Source organism: Erpetoichthys calabaricus, chromosome 9 (assembly GCF_900747795.2).
Source record: "Erpetoichthys calabaricus chromosome 9, fErpCal1.3, whole genome shotgun sequence".
Taxonomy (NCBI): Eukaryota; Metazoa; Chordata; class Cladistia; order Polypteriformes; family Polypteridae; genus Erpetoichthys; species Erpetoichthys calabaricus.
The window spans coordinates 44750197-44768666 of NC_041402.2; the positions used below are offsets into that span (position 1 = coordinate 44750197).

At 37.6% G+C, this 18470-nt stretch overlaps 1 protein-coding gene across 1 annotated transcript in view; it reads left to right on the forward strand.

Moving 5' to 3' along the window:
* The window catches only part of pard6a (par-6 family cell polarity regulator alpha), a 97801-nt gene that overhangs the window by 44037 nt on the left and 35294 nt on the right, over positions 1–18470 (forward strand). The gene's annotated exons all lie outside the window — the stretch shown is intronic.

Genomic DNA, 18470 nt, shown 5'->3' on the forward strand with positions numbered 1-18470 from the left:
AGCACTTAGCATCAAAGCAGTGTTATCGTTCCTGTGTCCTGGGCCGATTCACATCCATGATGTGGACATTATCAAATACATCATAAATAATTGCATATCATTTACAAATTTAAGGCACTTGATTGTAATCATTCTGTAACAATTCCATATTTGCTTTAGTGTTACTGCCTTGCACCCTTTGTTGGCTGGGATTGGCTCTTGCAGACCTCCGTGACCCTGTGTTAGGAAATAGCGGGTTGGATAATGGATGGATGGATGTTACTCAGTGCACCACTGATAATATTTTAACCTGTTTATTGTATTTGTGTGTGGTACTGGTATCACAGCTGCATAGCAACAGCTGATCGGAAAGCTCTATAGCGGGTTGTGACGAGAGCCCCAGAGAATTATCGGGATACAGCTTCCAACCCTGGAGGACATTTATAGGACATGCTGCAGCCTTAAGGAAGGCCATCAGCATCTGCATGGATTCCACTTACCCATGCCACAGTTTATTTGAACTCCTCCCATCTGGCAAATGCTTCAGAGTCTTTCCTGCATGTACCTCAAGATTTAGAAATGGTTTCATCACGTGCTACTGGTAGAGCTGTTTGTACTTGTATTTACAATTACCTCACTGTAAACTTGTACTACAACTGTAATGCGGTGTATCCTGAGCCACTTTATGAATCATTTGCTCTATCTGCAGTATATGTACACATAAATTGTACTTATGCTTTCATATTGTATATTTTATAATTTTTTTATCAAATTAATATTTTTATCATTAACTAGGAAAATAAGTTTATGGAGGAGATGCATATTGAATCTCATTGAACCATACAATGACAATACAGTATTCAATACAAGAGAGCACATATTTACAGATGATTATGACCAGCTACTATGTCGATTTAGATTTCTAAGAGCTATCCTTTTGGAGCTGCGTGATGTTAGAATAGTAGGATGTATACTTACTATTATTTTTATAATGAAATGCATTAAAGTATGTACTGTATATTACTTTTGCAGATAAATTAACTTCATTTAAATAATGCATACTTTTAATTATTAAACATATGGGGGCATGGTGGTACAGCAGCAGTAGTGATGAGCTGGCGCCCATTCAGGGATTGTTCCTGCCTCGCACTGCATGATTGCTGGCACTGGCGTGACCCTGATGAATGGAATAATAAAAAATGTATACCAAAGATTGTTCAATATTCCTTAAAAGTTTTGAAGAATTGGCGTTCTAAGCTTAAAGCTGGTTTTACATTTATTACAGAAGGTTATTATGTGTCGATTAGTTATGTAAAGATTGAAACCTAAGGACAGGAATTGGGGGTTGGTACATTTGATAGACACAGTAATGCTGCAATAAATTATTCTATTATCCTTTGTTACACATCTCTACCACTGCATCACTATGCCCCCACATGTATAATACATGCTTTAATGCATTTCATCATGAAAATGATATCAAGTATATATCTTAGTATTCTAAAATGTTCAGGGAGCTGTAATATCATGCATTTATTGTATTTTGTGTGACGATCAGTGCTTGCGTGTTCCTGTCGGTGTAAGAGAAATCCCATTAAAGAAGCACGCAGTGATTAACGACTGGGTCGGAGAACATATAGAATATGAAGCATTTAACGTGCTACTTTAGTTACGATGGGATTTGAGAAACTCTAATAAATTAAACATCGATTTTAAGATGAACTTTACGATGTACTGCTTTAATTACAAAATAAAGCATGAGATTAAAGTGGACCTTTTGAGATTAAAGTAAACGTTTCAACTTTAATCTCAACATAGTCTTTTTTTTTCTTCACTGTGTCCCTATTTTTGTTTTCTTCTCTGTGGCCCTAATATGCTTCTGTATGATACTCAGACACCCGCCTTTTCACGTCAACTTTGACTTTCTGAACCATGAACATTTGTGTGCCTCTCCATCAGTTTAATTTTGTGCTCATACCACTGCCTAAACCACCAGATAGTACGTTTTGCCTTGCCTACGCTTCACTGAGTAGGACCTCCATTTCGCATTTGCTGAAATTCTTCTTTTTTACATATGCTTTTACCATTGTCTTTTAATAAAAAACAGAATAGAAGAGGCTATATATTGAAATGTGCAAAATTCTAGGAGGAGTCAGGGTGGGACTGTAGGTGCGTGCATGTGTGTAGAAATTCACATTGATTGGAATTTATAAAGGCGTAGTGTGTGGAACTTTGCTTAGGCACAGTTTTTTGCATCTGAATTTTTTTGTGCATACACACATTTTTGTTTTTGTCTGTATGCCATGTTTTAGTGTGAATTCTACACAAGACATTATACATGAGACCTCTGGACCTTGAGGGATGACAATGTATTGTAGTTGTTTTAACCTTACAGATCCTTAGTCTAAATTCTATGGTGCCAATTGTCTCTATGGATTTTACATATTTTCCCTATGTCTGCATTTGTTTTCTTGTCACATCACAAAAAAACCTCCAGATTGTTAGTTGGAAGTTTTAGCCCTTTGCCATTGTGAGCACATTTGTGTGTGTGACTGGGTCCTGCACTTGTCTGGAACCCCATCTGTGGATGCTTCCTACCTGGTAGGTTTGAGAATGTTACATATTTTGTTGGAATTTTAAAAAGTGAGATATGTGTTCAGGTATTAAAGGCCTGGCGACTTATATATTAGCATTTGTGGCAAATGTGAGATTCTAAGTTTAAAAATAAGTATTTATTTACAAATGAAGCTTTGTTTTTTCTGACCTGTTTTATAGATTATTGTTTTTTGTTTTTTTCACTTTATCAAAAAATGACAGTTGTTCCAGTGAGCATGTTAAATGTGGGCATAAAATGTGTCCCTATTTTCAGTTTACGGAAGATACTTTAAAATGAACACTGCAGTGGTTTTCTTCCTCAAAAAGTATTCTTATTTATGGTGCTGATGCCTAAATTAAGGTCATACATACACAAAATATCTTAGCATGTGTAGTATATGTAATCTTCTGATTTTTTTTTTTTATTTTATTGTTAATAATATGTAATAGTGATGTATTCTATTATGAAAATAAAATTGTATAGATAATTTGAAATTATAAGTAAACAAATAATAAAAAATAATGAATTCTACAGTTTTGGATGTTGAATGAAGATAGATGGAGAAGATGTTTTAGCTTCAGTCATTCCAGAATATCCACCTTTCAATTTCTAAGCTACTGCATTGTAGCTTCGGTTAAATTTTTTTCTAGATAATGAGCCTACTTCCAAGTCTTTTTCAGAATAAAATAGTTTCCAGCCCCACAAGGACTTCATGCTTCGTGGCAGGAATAGTTTTCACATAATAATGTAGTGTCACAAATACACAAATCACATCATTTATTATTGAAGACACAATTGACCACAGAGTCATCTCTCCTTCTGAGATTCACACCATCCAACAATGGCCTTTGTTTGGCTAATTTCTTCTTATCCCCAGATTTGAAAATCAAGGCAGTTATTGTTGTATGCCAAGTTTTCCCATCCCAGCTGTGGTGGACTGTAGTTCATTTAGAGTTAGTATTGGTCTTTTAAAAGGTTTTGTGCTACTGCACCAAGCTGAGCAATAAAAGTTCAATTTTTTTGTGTAGCTCCTTAGGCCGTAATCCGTGACTGTAGAAAACAGTCAGAGGTCAGTGATTTCCAATATTTAATCATGAGGGTAAAACAAAGTAGGAGATTAATTGCTGACTAAGGGATGCAGAGATTTTTGTCCTATATTTAGTAATGCACTGCATTTGTAGTTTGTTAAAATAACTATAGATTTGGTAGTTTTGTCTGAATGTTTTTTCTGCATTGGGACAAAAACTCTTACGGCTAGTTTGTTTTATGATTGTACCCTTCTATTCCTCAGCCTCAGACTGTCTTGCTTCTAAGCCCTAGTTGGGTGGTGGGCACGAACGATATGGGCATTACCACTGTTGTGACCACTAGCTACCTCTGCATGCTATCATCTGTACTGCAATGCACTTGCACTGATTATTCTCTTTTGCAATTTCTTATATGTAAAATAGAAGTTAACAGATTCATAGAAGAGCAGTCTGTGATTGCTTGCTATTGCATGAATGAAAGAGTGCAGACATTTAACTGCATTAATCATGATTGGAATGTAAAAGCCATTGCAGTACCATTGTTTATAGCTAATCCTTTATCCCCCAATTTGTTTATCTTTAGTACACTTTGATTTTTGTCCCCACATTTCACACCTTATGAATGCTACAACTCTGTAAATGACTATTGTCAGAGTTTGTGTAAAAATACATTTAACAATCTCACTGAGCTGTAGCCTTGCAAAGTGATACATATTTCTTTTCTTTTGAACCCACTTAATTCAAGCTCAAAGTTCCATGCAGAGCTTATCTTGGTAGCTTTGGGTATAACACAGCAAACAGCACTGAAAGAACCACCAGTCCATTACAGATCACACTCACACACAACCCAACTCATCCTTCATTCCAGAGCCAATTTATAATCTCCAGTGAACCGAATGTGTGCACTTTTGCAATGTGGAAAAAAGGGGAAACTCAGAGAAAACTTTTTTTTTCTTTTTTCTTACATTGAGAATATATACATTTCACACAGACATTGACCAGACTGGATTTTTCAATCAGTCTTTTGGATCTGTGAGTCAGCTGTACTAACCACTGCACCACCACAATGCAAACCTATTTAAATGGCCATTTCTACATTTTTTGTAAATAATTCTATCAGTGTGACTGAGGGAGCTGCCCTATATTGTCAAAAGGTGTGCATCTTATTGAAGACTCATGCACTTGCACTATATATTTTTAATTTGTCACAAGATTTTCTGTGATTTCTATAAACAAGTAAAGTACCTCTTATAATTGGGCACAAGTAAGACCAATCAAAACCACTTCCTAGAAAATCACTTTTTCTTGCAGATATTATTATACTTAATAATTAATAACAGATTTACAATTAATTTACAGCAGATGAACTGCCTTTTTCTCTTTTCCCAGTCAGCAGTAGTTTGACCAATCATCCCACTCCACAGCTATAATAACTCTTGACTGTATGCCTCGGAGAGAGAGGAATATACTCGATGTATATTAGGAGTGCAAATTAACAGAGAAAAGATGGACTACCATCTAAAGTTGCATTTGTTATTAGTCTTTAGACAGCATTGTCATTTAAATATTAAATTGGTGCCGCACGCTTATGGTTTTAGGATAAAGTCTTGAGTTGAGGAGGCCTCCAGGAAGCATGGTTATTTTTCTTCAGTCATTCTGTTTTTCTTGTCATGCATGGAGTTTTGAACTCCTGAATATCTGTAAAATAATATACATCCCTGTAACATTTATAGGTTGCTGACAATTGGTATGTAAGAAATAAAGGATGATAGAAACAACACTAACTGCATGTGAATGTTGTGGTCTGGTGTAGTGATGCACCGATATGAAAATTCTGGACGATACTGATAACCAATATGTTTTTATCCATCTTTACCAATACCGATAACTGATGACCGATATATTATTTTTTTTTGTATTCAGGTATGAATGTTTTAGGTATGGTGAAAATATGTTATTTATTATCAAAGAAACAACAGTAGCATGTGAAACAGAGATTAACTTTTTATTAACTTGCTGAATTTTATACTCTTCTTTGCTATATAAGCAGCCAGTACTTTATGCGGGGGAAAAAGAGCAAGATATGGCTCATCTCTATAGAAAAAATACTCCAGGTCATGTACAAAAATCTGCTTAACATACACATTCTGAGTAACTTAAGCACATCAAGACACCATGCCATTACATAACATGGCATTGGGTATATTAACAAAAAAATGAATGCATATTCTTTGTGCTATAATCAGACATATATTACTTTAAGTAAAACTAAAATAAAGGGTACAATGAGGCCAATAACACTGGGCTTAAGTTGGCTTCTTTAAAAGTACAAATGGTAGGTTTTTCTTAACAAAAAGAAGCATTTCTGCCTTTTCACCAGCATGCCTGTTTCTCTTTTCATTTACTATATTTGACACATGCTGAAAAAAATTGTTCACTGTCTACACTGGTACAAGGTGCTGATAGGTACCTGATCCGCTGCCTTGGCCAAGGTTGGGAAACGGGCTGCATTGCTTTTCCAATACTGGAGGGCGCAGTTATTTCTGGAGATAGGGGGCTTACTGAGATAGTTATTCAGCTGAAAAAAAAAAGCTTACAAATGTTTACCTATATTATAATAAAAAAATAAATTATTATTAGGTTGACCAGATTTGTGGTAAAGAAAAACGGGACAACCACCTGTACCAACCATAGCCATTAATAAAAACTTGTGATGTTGAAAACTTGATGTATAATGATTTGGGTCATATAAAGGGCATTCTGTATAAAGTGTGATGTGAATGCACTTTTAAGAGATACAGAACAAGCTGTTCCAAAATGAAACCCTTTGTAACACAGGTGTGCCTTGAAATGCTGAGAGACTGCTGTATATTTCAGGGTGATTTTTGTCTTAAAGTAATGCTTACATTAAAACTGGAATAAATCTTGTATTAAAATCTTTTACAGTTCAGACACAGGAGATGCATCTTTCACAAGGTACAAAACTTGAAGCTACATTCTATCATGCAGGCGAACATGTTCCTCCTTTTTGCTAAGTGCCCACTAAATTAAATTCCTCCACTAATTTTCCACAGCGACTCGACTATCTACAATGGAAAAACCCATAAACACTACCGAAGCGTTTTGTGACAGCCTCCAAAAGTGTGGTTTTCGCCGTCTGAACTCTGAAATCTGTCTTGACACACTTTTTAAGCAGACGTGTAAGTGCTTCATCAGACGAAATCACGTCCGCAATTGTAGATGAATGTGTGCTTATGTCTTCAGTAAGTTGCTTGAATGGTTCGAGTAGAGTAATCATGTTTTCCACAAGTCCCCTCTGATGCACTGTGAGAGAGGCAGCAAACTCGTATTCAGCACCATACGCAGCAAGAGTGCACTTCTGATCAACCAGACTTTTCAGCATATAATACGTGCTGTTCCAACGAGTAGGAACGTCATGCTGAAGCATTCTTGTTGGGGTACCAAGATCTGTTTGTATTTCTCTCAGCCGTGAAATAGCGAGCGGTGAGTGCTTAAAATGAATAACTACAGTAGACCCCATGAAGTCGCGGTTCAGGGTTCGCAGATTCAGACGTTTGCGGATTTTTTTTTTTAGAACCTAACTATTAATTGTTAGCGGAAAACGCAAATATCCTCTGCAATTTTTTATGACTTTTTTTGTGGCAATACTGTGCTGTAGAGAGAACAGGAAGTAACCGCTGAGGGAAACATGGTTTGGGATGGTGAAAGTAGCCAATCTGAGAGTGTTATTAATTTCTCCTTGCTGCTGATTGACTGCAGCTTTGTGACGCATCTCCAGCTGAGTGTCCTCGTGTTTTCCATTTTGTTATTGTTTTGTTATTCTTAAACGCACACGATATCTTCGGATCGCCCTGCACCTTCTAAGGCTTCTGGAACTGAGCCTAAGCACCAGAAGAAGTTTAAAACACTCCAGGAGAAGGTTGAACTACTGGATTTGCTCCGGGAACTAAAAAGTTATGCTGCAGTAGCGTGCCACTATGGCATTAATGAAAGCACCGTACGCTACATAAATAAGAACGAAGCAGCGATCTGGAGTACCATATCTGTAAGTTTCTGTGATAGTGCCAAAAAGGTAACGACCGTAAGGGATAAAAATATCATCAGGATGGAATCTGCTTTGGCACTGTGGATCACCAACTGCAGGAAGAACATCCCCTTGGACGGTAACATCATCCGTGAGAAAGCACGGAAATTGTACCAGCAGTTCGCTACAGGAGACAATGTAGCAATTTCCCATCACAATGTTCCTGAAACCTATAAAGAATAGCCAGCACAAAACCCCACCAGAAGAAGACCCGTCCAAAGATACGACTCCTCCTGAAGTGCCTGAAGAAGAGGCGCCATCCAAAGAGTTTTAAATCCTGTGCATCGTACTGCACAGCTACTTCATCATCATCATCATCATCAATATCATTCATCATTGGTGAGTACCTGAACATTTTACTGTATTTTAAGTAAATGAAATTATGTATTTACTTATAACAAAGAAAACTACAGCGCATACCAAAGAAAACACGCTTGCATGAATTACAGTACGTATAGCAGTAACATTGGTATTTTACATTCTAGGACCGTGGGAGACGTAACAGTACAGTACTGTACAGTATACCGGTTTACCTTTACATTCTTTTTTTAGGTAATGTATTAAGGTAATTTTTAGGGATGCACCGATATGGGAATTTTGGGCCGATATCCGATAATATCTATACTGTGTACTTATCTGCCGATGCCGATACCGATGCCGATATACATACTGTATTTATAAGATACAGAGAAAAATGAGACTTGATCTGTCTGAACAAGAATTACAGACAAAGTGAACATTTATTTGTATAACAATTTTGCACACCACATTCAATCTTTAAAAACAAATGATATCTACCACATTTGGCTGGCTTCCTGTTGGTTATATGGGAAACAATTTTGCAGATTGTTGCTTTAAATAACTCTTTTCTCTTTCTTTTTGATGGAACAAATACAACAAATTCAACAATAATCGGAAAAATGAAAACTGAAAAAAATGGTAAAATGTACAATGACAATGAAATAAGCAGTACCACTTAAGAATAACAACTTTTGCAGATTATTTACAATCATTAAAATGGCTTCTCCTCAACCACATTTGGCTGGTATCTGATCCTTTGTTTTACAGTCTGCAGTATTAAATACCACATAACTTTTTTTCTTTCTTTTTGATGGAATAAATCTAACCAATCTATAATTTTAAAAAACAGAAAAGTGTACAACAGTAAAGAAATAAATAACTTTTTTTTCTGGAGGCTTACCATTCTTTTCTATTTTTTAAGCATGATGGGGAGGTTTTTCTTAACGAACAAGAGCATCTCTGCCTTGTCGCAGGAAATTCTGTTTCTCTTTTCGCTGATCACATTAGAAGCCAAACTGAATAATCTCTCGCTGTCCGCTAGTACATGGGGCTGACAGGAACTTGCATGCTACTTTGGCAATGGTAGGAAACCAACTCCAGTTGTTGTTCCAATATTTCAGTGGATTTTCATTCCTCGGGATTGGTGCTTCAGAAAGAAATCCCTGCACCTGCCAAGTAGCATGCATACATACTGTATACAGTATTATATTCTGTGTCATCTTTCATATGTAAAAGATATATCTGCATTTTGGCTTTTACCAGGGCTGTCAGATTAAGATTAGAATCCTTACAATAAAAATAAGTAAGTGGCATTTGAATTGAATGCATGACTGTATTGTATTTGCTGTTTTTTGAAACATTTTATTATTAATATTTTTGCTTTTCACTGTAGATCAGGGGTGCCCACACTTTATTGGCTTGCGAGCTACTTTTAAAATGACCAGGTCGAAATGATCTACCTACAATAAAAATGCTATATATATATATATATATATATAAAATATATACTGTATATATATAACATATATATATAATATTTTTTTAAATGGGTGTGTTTAACACAGAAGATGCCGACCGTTTAAGTAATGACTAATAACAATATGGGTTAACAATTTAGAAACACGTATAGGCTGATCCTAAAAAGTTGCGTGCAAAAACAGATCTGTAAAATCCCACAATAGTGTCCAGCACGTCTTAAGTAACATGAAGCCAAAGTTAGTGCCAAGTAAAACCAACAACCGCTCTTTTACATTCGATTGCCGTTTTTCTTTCTTGTCTTCCAAGATTTTTTATACATTCGAATTATGTTAGAATCGTGATATTCGATCCGACAGCCCTAGTTATTTACTTAAAACAATGTTGTAAAGATCTCCACAGAGCTTTTTTTTTTTTTTTAAACTCACCTCTGTTGTCATCTGGCTGTTTTCCTGAGGTATCAATGTCTTTTCTTCAAGAATTTCGTTGTACATTTCGAAAAGCGTGCAAGCCACGTCGTCATTTATCTTGGCCCTTTTCTGTTGTGTACCATCTATCTGTGATTCAGTCTTTTGCATTTCGTTCGATGCAAGTTCCATCTGAGCTTGCAACATTTTGAGTGCCTGTGATTTTACATCTGCATCGAAGTAGCGGTCTTTGTATCTCGGGTCTACAATAGTGGCAACACAGTACATGGATTCTGTGTAAATCTCAATGAAACGATTGTTTACAGCTTCCAAGAGAGCGCCTTTACTGGTTTTGACTCCGAAGTCAGTATGAGCGCTTTTAGTCAACAGTCGTTTTAAAGCATTAACTGAGGGAATAACGTTAGAAGCCAAGGCTTCAGACTGGCAATTTTCTTTTGTCAGTTGTTTAAATGGAGCAAGGAGTGTGATTATGTTCTCGATCAAACCCCACTGATTAGGCGCTAGAGTTGCAGGTAACTCAAAATCGGAGGCTACATATCAAGTTCAGTTTGTATAGTTTTGAGACTCGAGTTGCCTAATTGTGAATGCTTAAAGTGACCGACTATTTTTCTGCCGATCACTATTGTATCTGAGATGCTGCGCTGGGATAGTTCACGGCAAGCTGTAAAGTATGAGCCATACATGGCAAACTTGGGATCCCGCATTCCTCCATAGCCTTTGCAATGTTGCCTGCATTGTCTCGTAATACTGCATGAACATTCTCTTTGGGTATTTTCCATGTTTCAAACATTCTTTTAAACGCCACAGAGAGTGCAGCACCCGTGTGTGATCTGGAGCATTCTTGGACATGCAAGATTGCTTTCTGCAATTCAAACTTGCGGTCGATCCACTGAGCAGTTAAACTAAGCATACTAATAGCACTCATATCAGAGGTCCATATTTCAGTGGTAAAGCTTATGGCTGTGACATCTTCAGCAAGGAGTTCGTGCACATGACTTTGCACAATCTTATGTAACTCTGGAAGCGCTATGTCAGAAAAATAACGGCGATTGGGTATCTGGTAACGGGCCTTAAGATGCTCAAGCAGCCTTCGAAATCCCGTATCTTCTACAACAGAAAATGGCTGATCATCCAGTGCAATAAATTCCATCACTTTTGCAGTAATTGTTTGAGCTTTAGGGTTATCTTTATCAAATTTCTTTGATTTTTCAAGTAACTGATCAACACGTTGAGCAACTGCAGTTTTTGATTTTGTGCGCGTTGGCACAGGATTCTCCTCTTTTGCTCTGAGGAATTCTGTATATTTGTCAGGATGGCGCGTCTTCAAGTGTGTGATTAAGTTGGTGGTATTGAAATTTCGCACTTTGGTCCCTCCGCGCAAAACATTAGTTGAACAAGTGTTGCAAATGGCATATTTTATGTCACTCTCACTCACTTTGAAAAACTTTCACACCACAGACATTTTCGCACAGTAGCCCAGCGTCGCCTAAACGTCTGGCACATCCGGAACACAGTGAATGTGTCATCAAAATCGGTTCGAATTATCGGTCCAATTTAGTCATCGGTCCGATGCCGATAAAATTATTTTAACCCATTATCTGCCGATACAGATATAAATCCGATATTATCGTGCATCCCTAGTAATTTTTTAGGTAATGTATTAAGCTGAGTTTGCAACAAAATTAAAGTGCTTTGGGGCATATTGTATTTAGGGTTGAAACTATAAAAATAGACATTTAAAAGGCATTTTTTAACCACATCCAAAAGTCACGGTTTTTCACAATTCGTGGGTGCTCTAGGAACGTAACCCCCGCGAGTTTTGGGGGTATACTGTATTTGCCTCCCAATGGCAACACAGTCGGATATGCTTCTCTGGCTCAATAAGCCTTAATTTATAGCATGCTGCAAAGTGTGAGCCATGCAGCTTAAACTTTTATTGCTGCTTTCTTCCATAGCTTTTGCCATATTGTGAGTGTTGTCATGAAGCACAACGTGCACATTACTTTTTGAAATGTTCCACTTCGCTAAACATGGAATCAAAAGCTTGTGCGATTTAAAGTTGCAGAATGAGAACTGGAGAACTCTTTAGCATGCAACACCACTCTTTTTAACTCAAAATTGTCGTCAATCCAGTGTGCCGTTAGACTCAACATGCTCATGGGGCTGACCTCTAAGCTACACGTATCTGTAGTGAAGCTAATGTTGGTGGCATATGAGTAGCAATCACATCATATAATACAGGCAGTGAGACATCTGCAAAGTATCGCCGGCTTGGAAGAATGTACCGAGGTTCTAAATGATGTAGTAACCGACGAAATCCCTCGTCCTCAACTAGGGAAAAAGTCTGGTCATCAAGTGCGATCATTTCCATTATTTTAGTAGTTATGCCTTTAGCTCTGACGCTGTCTTGAGGAAATGTCTTTACGTTTTAAAGGGTTTGCTGTATGAGGCTACTGCTAGTGAGCCCTGGTAGCGTCAGATTTAACTTTCGTTTTGGTAGCATTAGCTGCTAGAAATTCCGTGTATAATTCGTTATTGTGATTCTTCAGATGGGTAATTAAATTTGTGGTATTGAAAGATTTGATTCTGCAGCCTCCTTGCATTATCTCATTTTTGCAGGTAGAGCATATAGCAACTCTTGTTATCTTCCTTTTCAACAGAAAAATATTTCCACACGGCTGACATACTGCGTTACTAACGATATCTGCCCAATGAATAAACAACGCGTGTAGTGCTCCTGTCTGCAAAACTAGGAAACCCTGTGGTGTGTTTTTTTTTTTTTTGTTAGTGCAAGGGGCTGCACCTGCATGCATGTTTTTCTGCAGCGTAATGTCTGCCTAGCTGAACAATGACAACATCATTTAATTATTTAGTGAACTGACAAGCCTGAATTATATCAGTTGGCTGTATCGGTTAAAATGCACACATCTGACCGATTTCGATGTCGTCATTTTTAATGAACATCAGCCCATAACAATACAGTTCCCGATATATCGTGCGTCTCTAGTTTCGTGCCTTTAGTACTTCTAGAGCTGCACTAAAAGAAAACTACAAAGGGGAAATTTTTTATTGTCCTCTTCTGTCCTGAATAATTCAGCCTGCTGTGTTTTGTAATGACATATAACTGGTAGGAGTAAGAAGTAAAAGAGAGGTGAGTGAATGGACATAGTGTAAATTGTTTTTTTGTTTGTTGTTTATTCATTATTATTCTTATCTAATTTTAATTTGTTTTTCTTTGCTTTTAACTATTTGTTTGACATCTTATAAGGCACTTTGAATTACATCCTGTTAAAATGTGCTATAGAAATAAGATTTGTTGTATATCTTTAATCAAGCATTGAATTTCTTTGGTTTTGCACTTCATAGAGGAGAAAAAAGCCGTAAGAAGCAGGATACAAGTAAATAAACACAAATCATAAATGACAATGCACTTTAAGGCACTTGTGATCTGTCTGTTGGCAGTTCGTCAAAGGTGGTTTATGGTGGGCTTGAGAAAACAGATGTCATATAAAGTGATCTGTGTTTTGCAGTCCAGTCACCTGTCACATTCGTAATGCTACTTGGACCTGTAAAAACACCCACAAGTAGACAAGCAACTGTTCAGTGCAGCTGTTCAAAAATAACTTTTTTTTTTGTATAAGCTCCTGTGTTCTCAGTCTAACAGCAGTGAATAGCACCTTTTAATAAAAATTTAATTATTACTTCATCCTCAGCTTGTGCTTCCTGTGGCGGATGGCCTGCGCCCTTGCCCAGCCAGGATGCTTTCTTAATGGAAGGACTCGCGGAGAGAATATGCATTATGTCCCCCAGAGCACTAGATGGCAGCTCTCCTGGGTTGCAGTGGTGCTTCTGATTCCCTGAGGGCTTCATGGGAGTTGGAGTTCGGCACAGCTCTGTTGGGGTCTGTGGGTGCCACCAGGGTGTGCTGCAGGGACTGTGGAGCTCTACTTCATTGGGCTTCTGCCTCACTTGGAAGAACAGTATTTCTGGATCATGCTAATTGACCACCGGAAGTACTCACGTGTGCAGGATTAAGGAAGCCCACTGCCACCGCTTGAGGGGTTAGAGTCGGGAGGGAGAAGACGAAGCTTGCTGGAGGAGGACTGGAGGCAGAAACAGAGAGAAGAACAGAGAGAAAGAAAGAAGAGATGGAGAAAGAGGAAGTGCTGTTACTGTGTACTGCTGGAACTGTGATTTGGGAAATGATTGAAAAGCGTTTCCCACTGAATAAAGCTTATGTTGTGCTTGAAGAACTTGTGTCTGTGTTTGTCTGTGTTGGGTTTGGGAAGCTGGTGCACTGCCAGCAGGCCAAACTCCGAAAGCTAAAATCTACCCTTCTAGGAATCAATTTTCATTACATAAATTTATTATTATTATTAAACCTTTGGCAAGCAATTAGTGCTCCTAGCAGCTCTACATAGATTGTTTTGAAAAAATCAATTTTGTCCCATCTGTGGTCATTTTCCATCCACCTGTCAAAACATGCTGGTATAACTGCTGTCCACAAACATTTGCTGTATGGTCATTTTAAATACATCCTAGCCCTATACAGTATGTATTTCTGACTTTTTGTGTGTCAAAATGTTTCTTATAGGGTGACATGGTGACAAAGTGGTTAATGATGGTCAGTGCTAGGGCCGCTGCTATTTTTAATATATATAAATGATTTAGTAATAAGTTGGTTAAGTTTGCAGATGATACCAAGATAGGTGGATTAACAGATAATTGGATAGCATACAGGCTTATGCAAATTTGTGGCAGATGAAATTTAATGTCAGTAAATGTAAAGTATTACAAATAGGAAGTAAAAATGTTAGGTTTGAATACACAATGGGCGGTCAGAAAATCGAGAGTACACCTTATGAGAAGGATTTAGGAGTCATAGTGGACTCTAAGCTATTGACCTCCCGACAGTGTTTAGAAGCCATTAAGAAGGCTAACAGAATGTTAGGTTATATAATATGATGTGTGGAGTACAAGTCCAAGGAGGTTATGCTCAATCTTTACAATGCACTGGTGAGGCCTCATCTTGAGTACTGTGTGCAATTTTGGTCTCCAGGCTACATAAAGGACATAGCAGTGCTAGAAAAAGTCCAGAGAAGAGTGACTAGGCTGATTCCAGGGCTATAGGGGTTGAATTATGAGGAAAGATTAAAAGAGCTGAGCCTATACAGTTTAAGCAAAAGAAGATTAAGAGGTGACATGATTGAAGTGTTTAAAATTATGAAGGGAATCAGTACAGTGAATCGAGAATGAGTTCATCAAGAACACGGGGACACAGTTGGAAACTTGATAAGGGTAAATTTCACACAAACATTAGGAAGTTTTTCTTTACACAAAGAACGATATTAGACACTTGGAGTAAGCTACCAAGTAGTGTGGTAGACAGTAAGACATTAGGGACTTTCAAAACTCCGATGTTTTTTTGGAAGAAATAAGTGGATAGGACTGGCGAGCTTTGTTGGACCGAATGGCCTGTTCTCGTCTAGAGTGTTCTAATGTTCATAGCTCTAACAAACTGTGATTAATTCTTGACTTGGTCATTGTCAATAACTAGTTTGCATGTTTTCCTTTGTGTGTATCTGGAGCTGCTGCAAGTGTTCTGGTTTTCCCTAGCATTCCAAAAACATGTGCATGTTCATAAAGAGAACCATAGAATTATGGAATAAGTTATCAGTAGTAGCGGATGTCAGTAGTACATTGGAGAAAGACCTTCAAAATTCATCTTGATGATATTTATCTGAAAATACAACTGATAGCAGTGTTGAGCTGGATGGCCTGTTCTGATCAAAATTGTTCTAATGTTTTAATATTTGATTCATTTTTGGTTATGAATTAGTAATGGTTGTTTTGAATATACCCTTCATTTGCATTTCAACCATGAAGATTATTTCTTAATGCCAGTAACAGCTGCAGCTTCCTGTAACGTTGTAGACAAAACTGTTTCAAAAAGTAGATAATATATACATACATAGAATGTTTGTGCAGTACATATATTTGATTTTAAAAGTGTATTATTTTGTTATTCTAGAATTGTTGTGCCTTTTTGTAAGGCATTTAATAAGATAAATAAATAGGTAGACTATATTCTTGCGTGTAACAAAAATTATACAAGAAAGCTTTCATGTCAGTTGTTTTTTTAACTTGGAACTTGTACTATAATAAGTGAACTACTCATGCGGTTAATAATGTTGAGTCCCTGAAGGAGAACTGCTAAGAGTTTAATTTTCAAGTTGAGTCAATTCCCTAACTGTGCATGTTGTTAACGAAAAACATATTACTTTTTTTTGCCTATTTTTTACTCTTACCCAATTTTACTTATAATTAAGAAAAGTGCATTGAGATTGAGGTGCTCAATTTCATTGCAGTAGTACTGTATTTACCTAAAAATTGCTTAGTAGTTAAGTGTAGTACATTGCCAAACCAAGGAATTCTATATCACCCTTGGCACTCCATTTTCTCTGCTAGTAAATTTACCTGCTTCTTTTTATTAGCTTCTCATAAAATGTCCGGTCTGGTAATGAATAATGCCTAGTTACCCCAACTATTAACTACTGTAACACAGGTCTTTCTGGTGCTTCATATTTACTTACAGCTTTGGATTTACAGATGTTATTAATAGTTATTAATAATTGATCTGAATGGATTGAAATTATGTTATCAGGTTCCCCAAAATACAGTAGATTTATATACAGTGTGCTTGGAGCTCCTTGTGTTTAGATAGTTTAACATAGCATCTTTTGATTTTGGAAGTGAAAGGAAAAAAGTAATATTTATGGTGACACAGTTAATCAGTGGCTTGATGCACTGGTTTTGAGCTGAACATTTTCAGTTTTCATAGGGGGTTCATTTAACTTTCCATATAAGACACAGGCAGAAAAATCCAGTCTTCACAATCACACTGCAAGGTACTTACTACTCAGGAATTAAACTAAAAATCAAATGGTCTCAGACCCCATTAACTTCTAAATGGATTAGCATATTGGGTGGAACTGTAGGTGACATTAATTAAATGCTAAAAATGAAAGTTGTGGTAAGCCATCAGTTTAATATCTGCTGTAGCAAAGTTTATTTTACATTTCTTGATCTACAGTAATCCCTCACCTATCGCGGGGGTTACGTTCCAGAGCCCCCCGCGATAGGTGAAAATCCGTGAAGTAGCGACCTATATTTATTTTATTATTTATACATATTTTAAGGCTTTATAAACCCTTCCCACACTCTTATAAACCTTTCTCACTCTCTTGTTAACCTTTCCCACGCTCTTATAAACACTTCCTATGCTCTTAAACACTTTCTACATTCTTAAACACCTCAGACCAACACTGCACACTGCACGCAGCGATCAGACATCAATGTGTCTGCACTCGCTTTGTGAAGGGGGCAGCTGAACTCACGCTGAGCAGAAATGGACTTTGTGCTGCTTCTGCCAAAATGCCTGCTTGTCGCTCTGCGCGTTGGGAAGGAGGAGTGTGTGTGTGTGTGGGGGGGTGTGTGAGAGCTGAACGCACCTTCGCTCAAACCCCCCCTCCCCGGAAGCGCAGTACGCTCCTGCCACTTCGCATTGTCAAGGGGGTGGGGAGCTGAATGAACGCTAAGGAGAAGTGGACTTTGTGCTGGCTTTGTGCTGCTTGTCGCTCTGCGTGTCAATAATTTTAAGCCTGTACATCACCAATTTTCCTGTCTCACTGTCTTGTCTTGCGTGAAGTTAAAATGTTTTATAATAGTGAGATGCTACTCATATCCTTAGCCCGACATCCACATATCATATGTGTTAACAAAGTGTGTTTTATAAGTTTACATGTGTTTAAAGCATGTGGGATGGGTATTTTAAGGCTTAAACTATAAAAATGTTTATTTATATGGTCTTTCTATATCGCGGATTTTCTCCTGTTGCTGATGGGTCTGGAACATAACTTCCGCGATAGGCGGGCAATCACTTGTATTTAAAAACCCGCAAAGTCGTGAATCCGCGAAAAGTGAACCGCGAAGTAGCGAGGGATTACTGTATACTAATAAAAGGCAAAGCCCTCACTCACTCACTCATCACTAATTCTCCAACTTCCCGTGTAGGTGGAAGGCTGAAATTTGGCAGGCTCATTTCTTACAGCTTACTTACAAAAGTTAGGCAGGTTTCATTTCGATATTCTATGCGTAATGGTCATAACTGGAACCTCTTTTTTGTCCATATACTGTAATAGAGGAGGCGGAGTCGCGTATCGCATCATCACACCTCCTACGTAATCATGTGAACTGAAAACAAGGAAGAGCCCCAAAGAGCGCTGAAGAAAACATTCTCCGTCAACCCCTCACACTCCCCCCCGCCCTTCCGCACATCACGGCATTTTCGTTAATGAAGTGACGTAATACTCCAGCTCCACCTTCTTCACTAGTTCATTCACCAAATTATTTGTCAATTATATTTCACAGTAAGAATTTACAACACGACTCAAACGCGGGAACGAAGGTAAATGACGTTAATTGTTGAGTGTCTTTTAATACTGTGTAAGCATACATATTAACACATGTGCAATTAAACGTGTGCATTTACGGGGTGA